Source organism: Phoxinus phoxinus, assembly GCF_949152265.1.
Source record: "Phoxinus phoxinus genome assembly, chromosome: 8".
Classification (NCBI taxonomy): Eukaryota; Metazoa; Chordata; class Actinopteri; order Cypriniformes; family Leuciscidae; genus Phoxinus; species Phoxinus phoxinus.
The window spans coordinates 5450882-5465776 of record NC_136883.1 but is presented as its reverse complement, the minus strand read 5'-3'; the positions used below and the strand labels follow the sequence as shown (position 1 = coordinate 5465776).

The 14895-nt window shown below is 36.9% G+C and overlaps 1 protein-coding gene across 5 annotated transcripts in view; it reads left to right on the top strand.

The window, feature by feature from the left end:
• The first annotated feature begins 4317 nt into the window (after positions 1 to 4317).
• large2 (LARGE xylosyl- and glucuronyltransferase 2) overlaps positions 4318 to 14895 on the top strand; it is a 116652-nt gene continuing 106074 nt past the window's right edge. For 3 of the 5 annotated variants that reach the window (XM_079621505.1, XM_079621510.1, XM_079621515.1), the window contains exon 1: positions 4318 to 4638. The gene's annotated coding sequence lies outside the window, so the exon portion shown is untranslated. The remainder of the gene's footprint in view (positions 4639 to 14895) is intronic. The other 2 variants (XM_079621506.1, XM_079621509.1) reach the window with 1 other exon arrangement.

Here is a 14895-nt window from a genome sequence, read left to right as displayed (position 1 = left end):
TCATGCAAACCACCGCAGCTCCGGTCCAGAGACACGAGAGCACAGAGCGGATCATATGTGCGAGTCGGCACAGAGCACAAAACGCATCGGATCCATTTGAATTCTGCACAGAATGCTATATTTTAAAGTGATATAGAGGAGATTAGGAGGAAACAGCCCTGGCCGAGCCGTGATATAAACGAAACGCTATTGGCTATTTTTTAAAAAGGGGAGGAGCTGTTGAATATGTACCACCCTGTCTTCCTGTTTCAGTGGAAATTACGTCATTTACATTTTTTACACATCATTTACACATTACGTCATATGGCCGTCATATGGCTCCCCCTCTTTGGTTTGTTTTTTGTTGTTTTCTGCTTGGTAAATACTTTTTTGTATATTGACAACATTTGTATAAACGCAATACGCATGTACATTCTCTTTCCCCTACGAGAGTTTTGTATGTTGCTGTTTGTTGTCAATAAAAAAATAAAAAAAGAAAGAACGTAGTCTCGCTATAGGCCGACGCAGGTCATGTGTGTGATGCTGGCCAATAGTGAGCCTACGTTCTGACGTACACAGAAGCGGTGTTACACAACGTGAACTCACTCAGAGGCCCACACAGAAGAAAATGAATAGTTGAATAAAGTCATTATTTTTGTTGTTTTTTTGCACACAAAAAGTATTCTCGTCGAATGATAAACTTATGGTTGAGCTACTGTAGTCACTTGGACTATTTTAAACATTGTCTTTTCTAACTTTCTGGGCCGGCAAGTTTCAATTACAATAGAAGCCTATAGGAGTGAGACAGCTCTCAGAATTAATCAAAAATATCTTTATTTGTGTTCCGAAGATGAACGAAAGTCTTACGGGATTGGAACAACATGAGGGTGAGTAATTACTGACAGAATTTCCATTTCTGGGTGAACTAACCCTTTAAGCTCGACGTCGACTAGTCGCTGATCATTCATGGCCTATAGAGGGCGCAACAGTCTCTTACTCTTATGCTCCGTTTCATTAAAATGACAAGTAAATGCATACTCAGAGAGCGCTGCACAAGACATGTTTGATTATAGGCTATACCATCTGGATGCCCAAAATTGATCGTGTGAAATTGAATGCACGTTTTACACAACCTATTGTGGTAAGTAAATCGCCGTTCTAAACTGTTGCTGCATTGTAACACACACACACACACACACACACACACACAAACACATACAGTTTCGTGCATATCACGTGAAGGTCTTGTGCACACAGAATCATTCAGTAGCGCAGAAATGTATTGTAATTTGTAAAGGCTGTTCTGTGATGATATATCAATAAAATAGCTTAGAAACTGAAATGTTCTAGCATATATTTCTTAGTAACTAAAACCCACAGCTTCACTAGGAGAGACACTGCTAGGTGCAATTCACACACAAGAATCAGGCCTATTTGTTCATCAATGACGTCATCAGCGACTTTAAAGGGGTGGCATAATGCCCTTTTCACAGATGTAAAAATAATAGTAAAATAAGTCTCTGATGTCCCCAGAGTGTGTATGCGAAGTTTTAGCTCAAAATACCCCACAGATATTTTTATATAGCATGTTAAAGTCACTTTTTGAGGGTGAGAAAAAACGCACCGGTGTTTTATATACTACTTTTTGTAGTAGTGTGAGGAAGACATCTTCTTCTAGATGTGCAAGCAGGAAATAAACTGATCTAGTCATGTGACCTTTCACACCAGTCACATGACATTTATACATTTTAATCAAAACAATCTATTTTTTCTTTTAAAAGTTGAATTTCTTGCCCAAAGCCAATAACAACACTTTTAGAGCTTCCAGAAATAAGAAAAAATATGCGGTCACAATTGTGACCGGTGAGATTAAACGGGATAAATATGCTTTCCATTGGGGCGAATGAAGTCTGGTTTCACGTTAGTGTCATGCAAACCACCGCAGCTCCGGTCCAGAGACACGAGAGCACAGAGCGGATCATATGTGCGAGTCGGCACAGAGCACAAAACGCATCGGATCCATTTGAATTCTGCACAGAATGCTATATTTTAAAGTGATATAGAGGAGATTAGGAGGAAACAGCCCTGGCCGAGCCGTGATATAAACGAAACGCTATTGGCTATTTTTTAAAAAGGGGAGGAGCTGTTGAATATGTACCACCCTGTCTTCCTGTTTCAGTGGAAATTACGTCATTTACATTTTTTACACATCATTTACACATTACGTCATATGGCCGTCATATGGCTCCCCCTCTTTGGTTTGTTTTTTGTTGTTTTCTGCTTGGTAAATACTTTTTTGTATATTGACAACATTTGTATAAACGCAATACGCATGTACATTCTCTTTCCCCTACGAGAGTTTTGTATGTTGCTGTTTGTTGTCAATAAAAAAATAAAAAAAGAAAGAACGTAGTCTCGCTATAGGCCGACGCAGGTCATGTGTGTGATGCTGGCCAATAGTGAGCCTACGTTCTGACGTACACAGAAGCGGTGTTACACAACGTGAACTCACTCAGAGGCCCACACAGAAGAAAATGAATAGTTGAATAAAGTCATTATTTTTGTTGTTTTTTTGCACACAAAAAGTATTCTCGTCGAATGATAAACTTATGGTTGAGCTACTGTAGTCACTTGGACTATTTTAAACATTGTCTTTTCTAACTTTCTGGGCCGGCAAGTTTCAATTACAATAGAAGCCTATAGGAGTGAGACAGCTCTCAGAATTAATCAAAAATATCTTTATTTGTGTTCCGAAGATGAACGAAAGTCTTACGGGATTGGAACAACATGAGGGTGAGTAATTACTGACAGAATTTCCATTTCTGGGTGAACTAACCCTTTAAGCTCGACGTCGACTAGTCGCTGATCATTCATGGCCTATAGAGGGCGCAACAGTCTCTTACTCTTATGCTCCGTTTCATTAAAATGACAAGTAAATGCATACTCAGAGAGCGCTGCACAAGACATGTTTGATTATAGGCTATACCATCTGGATGCCCAAAATTGATCGTGTGAAATTGAATGCACGTTTTACACAACCTATTGTGGTAAGTAAATCGCCGTTCTAAACTGTTGCTGCATTGTAACACACACACACACACACACACACACACACAAACACATACAGTTTCGTGCATATCACGTGAAGGTCTTGTGCACACAGAATCATTCAGTAGCGCAGAAATGTATTGTAATTTGTAAAGGCTGTTCTGTGATGATATATCAATAAAATAGCTTAGAAACTGAAATGTTCTAGCATATATTTCTTAGTAACTAAAACCCACAGCTTCACTAGGAGAGACACTGCTAGGTGCAATTCACACACAAGAATCAGGCCTATTTGTTCATCAATGACGTCATCAGCGACTTTAAAGGGGTGGCATAATGCCCTTTTCACAGATGTAAAAATAATAGTAAAATAAGTCTCTGATGTCCCCAGAGTGTGTATGCGAAGTTTTAGCTCAAAATACCCCACAGATATTTTTATATAGCATGTTAAAGTCACTTTTTGAGGGTGAGAAAAAACGCACCGTTTTTGGGTCTGTCCCTTTGAATGCAAATGAGCTGCTGCTCGCAGCACAGAGTGCAGATCTTCAACAGCTCCTGTCCTTTTACCTCACACACACACACACACACACACACACACACTGAAAATTTCTCAAAGTTTTAGCCTTTCATGTTCAAACCGGAGTCAGACAAAGATGAAGAGACTCAAGAAGAAGTGACAACATGTACTGGACATTTCTGAATGGTTAGTTGATGCATTTATGTAGCTTATGTGTAGTTATCTTCTAGTCATTGATTAGCATATTCTGTCATGATGATCTATAAATCGTGTTCAGGGGGCGGGGTTTATGTAAATTTTAGGGTTAGTGACATGGAGGAATGTTGTGTAGTCCCTACCAGCCGTTTGTTTCTTTAAGTAGGCTACACATAAGTTGCCTTGTATTTAAATAATATTAATTTACTTTTTTTTTACATATTTTAGAACACCTTTTCACGAAGGCCCTTGTTACTCACTCTCAGGAAATAACAAGTTAATCATACACAAACGCTTTTGGATCATCAGAGCTCAAAACGTGCTATAGTGCGATGCCCCCTGTAGAAATCAAATCGTGAAAATGTCACTTGTTTATGACTGACTCTTTGCATAGATTCTCCAGTGAGGCACGAACCACAGGGTACATCACAACAAAACACCCCCCTCCCCTTCCCCTGTGATATGCTAGCTAGCGGATGCAGAGCTTACATGGTAGGCTAATTGTAGCACAGCAGTCCAGACTCTATTTTCAGCCGTCTCTAGTGAGGAGCCAAGCTTCTCCAGCCTGAATATAGCAGCAGTGACTCCCATCAAGGGGCCGTTGCTGTCTTGAAACTAGCTGCTCTTGAAAAGCACTCAGAATAGAGCAGAAATACGAGGTTCTCGTCTCCCGAGAGCACAGTTAACTGTGCCACGGGCCTTCAGAGCGAAGCAGTTGAATAAGCGAGATCTGGAAACAGGTGCTCTGTGTTTGTACCATGTTTCAGCTCGGAGAGATGGACACAGATGTTGAGAGCTGCTTCGGCACTGTAAGTTCTTCACTGAACTTTAGTCACAGATCTGCAGAAGTGGAATAGATATATATCAAGAAGAATTCTCAGCTTAAAAGTGGTCAGAGAGTAAGTAAGTCAAATAAGTGTTGGTTCTGGGGTGGTTTTCTGGTTATTTAATGCTAAAATAGATCATATTTTGTTCCAGCTTGTTTGGATCATCCATCATTTTGCTGTGTAACCTCAGGGTTAAGTCTAGAAGAAATAATAACTGTCACATTATGTTAAATATATATGCACCAAAAATATGCTGCTGACATCAAGTTTAACGATCTGTATTGGATAGATGAAATTGCTATTTATTATGTATAAGTTAGTTTAGTTTATTAGTTTACTATATTTCATTGCTCTTTGTATGTACGCTGATCGATGTTTTAATGATCAAAGATGTCATTCATCATATATAGCGATCATATCTCTTCAGAAGACTTGGATTAAACTTATCAATTCATATGGATTACATTTAGAATGACTTTATGAACTTCTTGAAGATTGAAATTGACTTTTTTTGATGGAATGGACTTTCAATGGAGGGACAGAAAAAAGATTTCATTAAAAATATCTTAATTTCTGTTTCAAGGATGAATGAAAGCCTTGCATGCAAAAACATGCCCAAATTGCACATATTTGGATTTGTGCTGAATGAGTGAGGCTTGGTGAGTGCAAATGTATTTATTATTATTTGTACAGCGCGTTTGAACTTTGAACATTTGTAGGCTTTCCGTTTATGTTGTTTATAATGAATGCCATTAGGCTGTACTTTAAAGTTTCTTACATTTTTCTTTCTGAATACCGTTATATTGATTTGTTGTGGAGTGAGGGGAACTCATAAACATGTTTATAGTCTTTATAATGTTTATAAAAATGTCATTTTATTTACTGGCAATTTACATTATTTCTGAATGTGTTTTCTCTCTCAACAAAGCAATTTTGCCCATGCTGTGCAACTTATTGTCAAGTGCAACTTATTTTCGTGAATATACGCTATCTTGACTTATTTATAAAACTGAAACATAATCATAATCAATTCATTTTATCCGTCAGGATTTGATAGGAGAGGGAAAGATTCAGTCATATACAGCTACGATACACTGTTATTACCTAAAATGTATTTTTTGACACCGGCACCTGTCCTGTGAGCAGACGACAAGCATGCTTGTGTGTGTGTTCTGTGATGGTGCATTTGTGACTTTGCACACTCGGTGGCATCGGGGTCAGTTGGCAATGATTCATTCGCAGTCACTAAGATAGAACGGAACATCTGTGACTCACAGCACGGCACTAATAACTCACGTCACAGTGCATGTGTTACGGAGAGAGTATTTTGAGGGGTTGACTGCATTGTCTGATTGTGTTTGGGATGATGATCCTGCATACTGTGACAAATGGGGCAAATTTATTTCCTGAATGACAGATTTTGCACCATCACGAGCAAAGCTGGACATGTGGGAGCCATGCATGCGCAATGTTCAGTTCTGTCCTAGATTAACTGTTCACCTCTTTTCTTTTCTCTCGGTGTTCATGTCCTCATGAGGATTCCAGCTCATCCTTCTCTCAGTTACCTTGACAGTTCGCTCTCTTTCTGTTTTGCCTCATTCGCTGGCTGTGTCTTCTCACAGTATGGGTGATTGGAGCTAGTCTGTCTCTGGGCGGGTTTGTTTGCGTATTGGGGTCTGTTCTCCCCTCTGGTCCTGAAAGACCTTTTCCCAGAAATACACTACGATGCTCCACATCCGCAGTGCTGAATGAGAAATGGTGTGTTTGCATTGTGAATTCTTTGTTTGATCTTTCGAGGCGTCTCAAATCATCATATTTTTTATTATTTTATATATGTTCTCTTAGGTCCACTTATACTGTACAGTTAGGTAATAATAATGTATGAACATTTTCCGCCGTCTCTATCTAGCTCTTGAAATGATAGGCTACTGGCTGTTGTTTACTACTGTACCATTAAGACCTCTATGCAAATGCTCTATTTTCATGTGAATAAGTACAAAAAAAAAAACCTTTCACTAATGACTACTGCTATTGTGTGAACTGTGACATCTAAAGCAGCAGACAGAGAAAATATAAGTACATTTTGTGCTTTTAAGAGCCCCCCCCCCCCCAAAATAAATGAATCCTAGCGACAAAGGAAGTGCACTCTTAAGTTCAACTAATCGCATTTAATATAATCTTCCTAAAGCATAATCATTGTAAAAAAACATGCAATTAAGTTTCTATCCCACTTAAATGGATAGTTCACTCAAAAATGAAAAGTCTGTCATCATTCACTCACCCTCAAGTAGTTTCAACCCTGTATGAGTTCTGTTTAACACAAAAGAAGATATTTTGAAGAATGTGGATAGCCAAACAGTTTCTGGTCCCCATTGACTTCCATAGTTGTTTTTCTTCTTCTTCTATACTATGGAAGTCAATGGGGACCATCAACGGTTTAATTACCAATATGTGTATTACAGCTCAAAGAGTCAAGAAATTGGGCAGCCTTCAAACTTCCTGGGGCCGTTTACATGACACTGTTTTCAACTAAAAACGTAAAACTTTTTTGACGACAACGTTTTGGTGGCCTGAAAATTAAAAATTTTGAAAACGTGTTTTAAAGTGCATGTTTTTGAAAACAATACCGTTATCGTCTCCGAGTAAACTATTTGGGTCTGTGTTGGGTTAATATACAAAAACGTGAATTTGTCAAAACGGTGGTGTCATGCGCATGTTTATGTATTACGTGTTCAGTCTAGGCAGAGAATGTCTAATGGGGAGAACCGCCACTCTCAGTAGAGTCTGAACTGGTTGCAGTTCCACTATGGCTCCATATGAGGGCGCTCACAGGACGAGTGCAGAATGAATGGAGGTCTATGGCGCTATACCCCTCAAAATCCACTTTTCTCAGGATATCATTTTTTGTCTAGTAATTTGAATGTTGTATTCGAAAGGAGATGCAAAGAAATAACACATTGCTGGGTGTTAGATTTTTTAGAGTCACTTATTTGCTTTAAAAAGTCTTCTAAAATGTCAATGACGTCATACACATCGTACGACCAGAGATACTGCTTTACAAGCTACAAAACATTGTGCCCAGGGGCCTCTGAATTCTTAATCCGGGCCTGGTGGTATCTCTGGTCGTAATCAGTCCTTCACTGACCAATCAGCGTTCATTAGCAGAATGCTAGCGTGTTATGGGCAACAACAACTCAACCTGTAAGAAATCGAAAGGACATTAGTACTCGTTCATTCAACTTTCGACCTATAACCCATGTTGAACTTGCAGAACCAATCAAATCTGAGATTTCTCAACGGTAATCGGGTGAAAGACAAATTTAGCCGTCTAGCCCCATAGACTCCCATTCATTTTGCACTCGGGCGATCGCCCCCAGTGGAACTCTGGTGGTACTACAACCAAAATTCGGTTCAATAGGACTTAATAGGGAGAGGCCAGGCTCTGCGTAGACGGGCTCTGGTCTAGGTATGTAGTGTTTCATTACAAAATGACATCGCCATCTACTGGCCTGGCTTGAATAATATTAGTCGTTTTTGTCACACAGATCCGTGTGAATGGGGATCATTTTGACAACGTTGTCGTCTGTACACGAAAACCCTTTCCGTTTTTAGTACATTGTTGTCGTGTAAACGTACCCTCAGAGATCCTCAACTTTGTTTAGGGTTGGAAGGAAACCTGTGATTTTTTTTCATTTAATTTTTATTTTTTTTAATGGGTGTTTAGACATATAGTCATTGATAATCTCATTGTTGTTGATATTTTTGCTTTGTTGTCTACTGTGTGACAAAGGAATAGGCTTCAGAGAGATCATAATCAAATACATTTTTCCTCTGGATCTTAGATTTATTTCACCAGTAAAGGGCAATTTAGAAGCATTAGTTGCATATATTTTTAACAGTCAGGATGGGGGCATGAATAAAAAGAAGAAACACAGCAAGTTGTGAACAACATGAATTATTCAAATAGTGTAATTTGCCATAATAAAATCCAAAACAGTGTGCAACAGAGATTCAGAATAAAATAATGAGCCTTTAGAACAAAGGCCTCTCTTTGTGTTTTGGACACCCCTGAACAAAGCTAAATGATGTCTAGCCCTTTACAAAGACTGTACACACAAACAATAAAAGCTGCACATTGAGTGAGAATAAAACATAAAAACAGAACATAAACACTGACTGAACTGAATGCTCAAACACTATTTTCTGTTGCACGAACAGTCCAACAACACCTACTTTGGCATGTGTGGCACGCGTAGACCTTATTTTGCAGATTTGATTACAGGTAAAATAAAAATAGCTAAGATTGTTGTTCCCCCAGTAAACCAATACCATGGTATTTAAGATTTGCTGCTGATTGTATCTATGAATTAAACTTTTTGAAGTCTGTGTTTTGATAAACTGAAACATGAGCGAGCTGTTCCAGCAGCCGAAATATCATGAATTATTTGGACAAAAACACAATATACACGATGCCTAGTGAAACCTGAAGTTGTTGGAGTGCAGCGTTTCTGAGCGTTTCAGTGGAACGAAACGATTTCTTAATCTCATATATTATTTACTTATTGATTTATGCATGGCCTGGCACATTCAGAAATGGTTTACTGTAGTCACGCCAGTGATGGCTGGTGCTTATCAAGTGGGGGAGCCCAGATGTCACGAATGAATGGCAAAATTGCATATCATTTAAAAAAAAAAATTGTTGCTTGCAATGTTGCTCCTAAACCATACGCTTCTCAAAACCCCCAAAAAGTGAAATTGATTAATACAAATATCTGACCAAGCGCAGAACTGTATTTAAAAAAAGTATAATTACAAATTATAATATGCAAGACAAGAAATACGATTATGGACACAGAAATGTGTTACGACACACTCTACATCCAAGGACTTTCCTGGATATTAATTATATATTAATAATTGATTTTATATATATATAATGTGTGTGTGTATTTATACAATTATAAATAATGTAATTTACATATTACATCATTTATATTTATATGCAGTATACTGTTCAATTGTTTTGGATTAGGAAGATTTTATAATTTTTTATTGATCAAATGTGAAGTTTATGCTCCAACATATTTCTAATTTAGTTGCTGTACTTTTGAACTTTCAATTAATTAGAGAATCCAGAAAAAAATGCATCATGGTTTCCACAAAAGTATGAAATTTTGATGATAATAAGAAATGCTTCTTGAGCAGCAAATCAGCATATTAGAATGATTTATGTATGATCATGTGACGTAATGATGCTGAAAATTCAGCTTTGGTCACAGGAATAAATTGCATTACTAAATAATATATTCAAATATATTATTTAGTAATATATTCAAATAATATATTCAAATATAGATTTTTTTTTTTGAAATTGTAATAATATTTGACAATATCATTGTTTTTACAGTATGTTAATTTTTAAAATAAAATAAAATACAGTTGTGAGAGCCACATAGGGACTAGTTCACCTGAAATAATAATTTAGTTTAAAAACTGTAAAAAACTGTAAAAAATATATATTTCATGAAAATTTATAAGAAATGTATTGGTTTAAAATGCATGATTTAATAATCTTTAGATCTGATAACATTTCAGTATTTTGAGCTTGCAGTCAGATAGCACTACGTCATAGCGTAAGCGATTGGATGTAGTTAGTTTAGTTTGAAGTTAGAGACGTTGGAAGCAACAGTTTTTTGACTGTGCGTACCATGTATAATAATTTTATGTTTTGGAAGTAAACATTTAAAAAGAAGACCGTTTGGTTTGCTCGTGTTTCAAATACTGGTTGTAGTTAGACTGACTTCAAAAGGTGGTACAGAAGAATTATAAGCAACTAGATGCGACTACAACAGTCTTGATGAGCATAAAAGTATTTTTTTCCAAAATATTCGAGAATTGTAGCGCCCGCAGGCTTTTGATGGGCATTAACTGCTATTAAAAATGATTGCACGTGAGCAACACTAATGTGTCACGACAGAATATATTCCAAATATGGCAGGAAGGATCTATTTTTGTCAAGAAATAGTACCAGTTTATATAAATGACCATCCAGAGTTTCATTCCCTGGAGCCTCAGGTGTCTGAGCAAGTCTTGACAGACGGATTTATGGGTTTCACACTTTCACCGGTGCACCTCGTGTCACCCAGCGTACGGAGCCGAGTTAAGGGTCAGAGGCGTGTGAAGAGAAACCCCCCGACACATGCCATGTCAGCTCCTCTGAGCACGTCGCAGTCACAGGGTTAAAAACAGCCCGACCACAGGGAACTACCAGCAGTAATTGAAGACCACCTACATAGGGTTGTATAGAAAGGGAGAGTTGCTATGGTTATTCAAAAGGTCAGGTTGTGCGGTGGAAGTAAATAACTTCTATAATAATTTGAATAGGACTACTTTATGCATCAAAACTGCCTGTGCCAAGATCTTATAAAGTTGTTGTGTTGTCAGATATGTGACAGGAAGGGAACTCCCAAGTCTGTCCAACGCATTCTCATCCTTGGGCGTCCATTTCAGCTGGGAGAGATTGAATCCCGATTCCCTTCACAAATGTTTTATGTTTTTATTGCTTGTCAACTGTATATTTTTTATTAACTCAGATGCCGGCCACCATGTTGTCACATCAACACTGGGGTTCGGCTGTCAAAGAGGAGCCATGGCAACCCACCACAGATACAGTGTCATAGACTGGGGGCGTGGCTTAGCGTGGGCGGAAACAAATCCTCGTTACTATAGTTACACATTCATTTCTACACCGTAAGAAAAAAAAGTACAATCAACTTGGCTGTGAAAGTCATTTCAACTTAATTTCAAATTGACTTAAAAAATGAGTTGAATCTTGTATAACTTATAAAAAAAAGTAAACAAATGCTTAAAGTAATGTACCCCTTTATAATATATACAAAGTTCTTCCCATTGATAAGGTAAATATTTATCAAACATGTCTACTTATGCATAAGTTTATATGAAACAAGATCTACTTGACTTTTTTCAGAGTTTGTTTATTCCTATCTTACATGTACACTCATATCAAACCAGACATAGCAATAATACTTTACTCTTACCATACACACGAACTACAAGACATCAATTTAATATTTATTTTAGAGGTCCTAAGCTCTGGAGTGAATTAAGTCCATCGTTGCGATCAATGTCCTCTTATTCTGCTTTCAAAAAGTATTTGAAGAGACTACTATTGTTAGCCTGATGCCCTTATGTAGTCCTTTCTAGATATTGCTGCTTTTTCTGCATTATTATCTAGATTGATCATCTTTTATGTTATTGCATTGTTGTTTTGTTTTGTATTGTTTATTTTTGGATTATTCATGTATTATTATTTCTTCTGCGTATGCTTTTGCTTTGTTTCGTTCGCTGTTTGTTTTTATTTTTGTTTTTTTGAGTGTTTAGTCTGCATGTCTCATGAATTAATATGAGTAGGAGTGGAACTCTGTACAAGCCTAGAGTGGCTTCGTTCCCTCCTTGCATAGTTTTGTACTTGTACTAAACATGTGCTAAACAAATAAACAACATAATGTAAAAACGTATGTTGTCATAACTTATTGATCATATATTTTTTTGTTATACTGTAGTTAATGGAAGCTTGTTTCCGCCATCGATTAAAAAAAAAGAAGTAATTTTTTCCCTCAGAATTGCGAGATATAAATTATGAGTTATAAAGTTCAAATTGTGAGCTGACTGTTTTTCTTAGAATTGCGAGTTTATATCCCTCAGTTTACCTTTTTTCTCAGAATCGTGAGATATAAATTTGTTATAAAGTCAGAAATGCAAGAGATAAACTCACATTTGTAAGATAAAAAGTCACAATTTTTCTATTTTTTATTCGGTGACGCAAGCTTCTATACATTTCTACATTTCAATCTATAAAAAAAATTGGTGTAGTTTTTCCTTTGAAAATTTTTTCACTCAGAAATTGCTAGTAAATTTCGCAAATAATGACAAAGAAGTAACTCGTTGAAGTACAAAGACTGAAATCGTAATTTCTTGCAAAATGTACTTTTTTACTGTTTATTTTACTGCAAAATATTCCGTGTGCAATGACATCAAATGCAGCAGGAATAAGAACATATGAACATGACTTTTAAATGATCCTCAATGAAACAAGATGCCTTTTTTCCTCATGCACTTTAAGCATCTAGCAGTATAAGCTAACTGGACCATGCTAACCTGCTAAACTTTGACCTCTTGCACTGTAACTATGGAAACGATTTAAGCGCACAGCCCCAGTTCATAGGTGGCTTTGGTCTGACATCTTTACAGAAACGATAGCCAGAGGCATGTTTGAGCTTAGAACGTCATTATCTTTAATGAGACTCTCAAATGTGTTGCTCTCTTCTTTAAGGCTATTTACTTTAATTGTGTTTACTCTTGGTATTGGCCATATAGTAGGTCACAGTAAACAATCCATTGTTCACTCATAATTCACAGCCCAGTTAAGAACTGGGAAATGTTATAATGTAATATGTAGTGTGGAAAATAAGGAATATTGTGTGGAAAAAGCCATATATAGGCTATTATATGGAGCATAAATGCAATACTTCAAAGGAATTTTCCTGGAATGTCAACTATATCATAAAATATCATCTGCTGCCTGCTGTGACTGATTATGATCTTCAATTTGACCCATCTTATTTCAGAGAAAAGCAATATCACATGGAATTTCATCTCTTTCTGTACGGGTGGACTTTATGTCACTTAAAGTTGCACGCTAAACTGTTTTGGTGTTATATGTCATGGAATTGAGCTATATTTATCGTCTTGATACATCCGAGTGTTGGGGAAGCGCATAGCAATTCAGAAACAGAATGAAAACACAATTAAGGCGTACAGGGGAATGACATGATGCCCACGGTGCAAGACAAATCTGAGAATTAGAATCTGAATCTATTTTAAGTTACAAAATGTGTCTTAATTCATTGAAAAAAAAATGTTTTAAACCCTCTCTCTATATATATTTGGACTGTCAAGCAGTTACAATTTTTAATCTAATTAATTACATGTGATGGCACATCAAATTTGGCTAAGAAATGACCCCCAAAAGATAATTAAAAGTCTTTATTGTGTTAAAAGTGAGAAAAACATCAAATAAACATTACAAAAAGTAGCTTTAGAAGGAAATATTTGATTTGATTCAACATTGAATTTATTACAAACAATCTTTTAGTCAACAACGACCATATATTTTTTCAGAACCTGCATCTGCATTATATATTATATTATATTATATATTATCAGTAAATAATTAAATATTAAATAAAATATTACTTTCTCTTTACATGCAGTGACAATTAAAGTGAGCTGTTTATACACAGATCTTCCCCAAAAGCATAGGCTCTACAATAATGTGCATCTGCAAGTACGTAAGATGGCATGACCACTAAATGTGTGTGTATACCTTACATTTAGATGGCAGGCAACTTCCCGTAATCACAGTTATTCCCCAGTCTGTACTGATACTGTTTCACGGTGACTTTCTTTGAAGTCAGTCCACTCTCCATAATGTTGTTTACACAAAATGGCCCCATGTCATCGACGGTTGCCATGGGAACACCACATTCGGGCCTGAGGCTTTGTATTATGAAGACGAAGGACAAGAGTACACTATTTGTCGGTAGGCTTGTCTCTTACATAAATGGATTATGCTCTGAATAAAACAAAATATTGATTACATTCACTTCACAACAAGAAAGCCAATCATAAAACATGAAGAAAATCATCATACTGCGAGCTAATAATGTTTTCACACTGTTCATTTTGGAATTGATTGAAGCGGCGTCGGTTTTCGGGTTGTCCTGAGATGACACTGTGCTCTGACTGAATCTTCTGAAAGCGTCTATTGTGAGACTGCATGTGTCTTACCTGAGATCCATCAGGCACACAGGCAGTGATGCTCATTAAAGATGACAGCTATGTGTTTCTCTATTCTTAGTTGTCTTTTTCAGAGCGTCACAGGGCAAAAAACAGGAGATGTTGAGACGTCAATCAAAATGACACAACGCTACAGAAATAAGTAAACCCTCAAAATCCTCAAAAGAATTCAGCATTTCTTGAAAGTTTTGTTTTGGATGTAGACTTACTCACACTGAAGAAAGAGGACACTTAATTTCTTGTGTGGTCGTTTTTGACATAAAATAATGTACCGTCAATTCAACTGTGCAAAGCATATGCCCATTTATTTTAAGCAACGACAGTAAATTTACAAGCACAGTTCTTGAACATTTGACAAATACTATTTTTTTTTCGAGACAGGCAATTGATAAAAAAATGCTATTATAGGCTACATTTTTAATACATTTGTCAAGGTTGCTGTGCAGACCC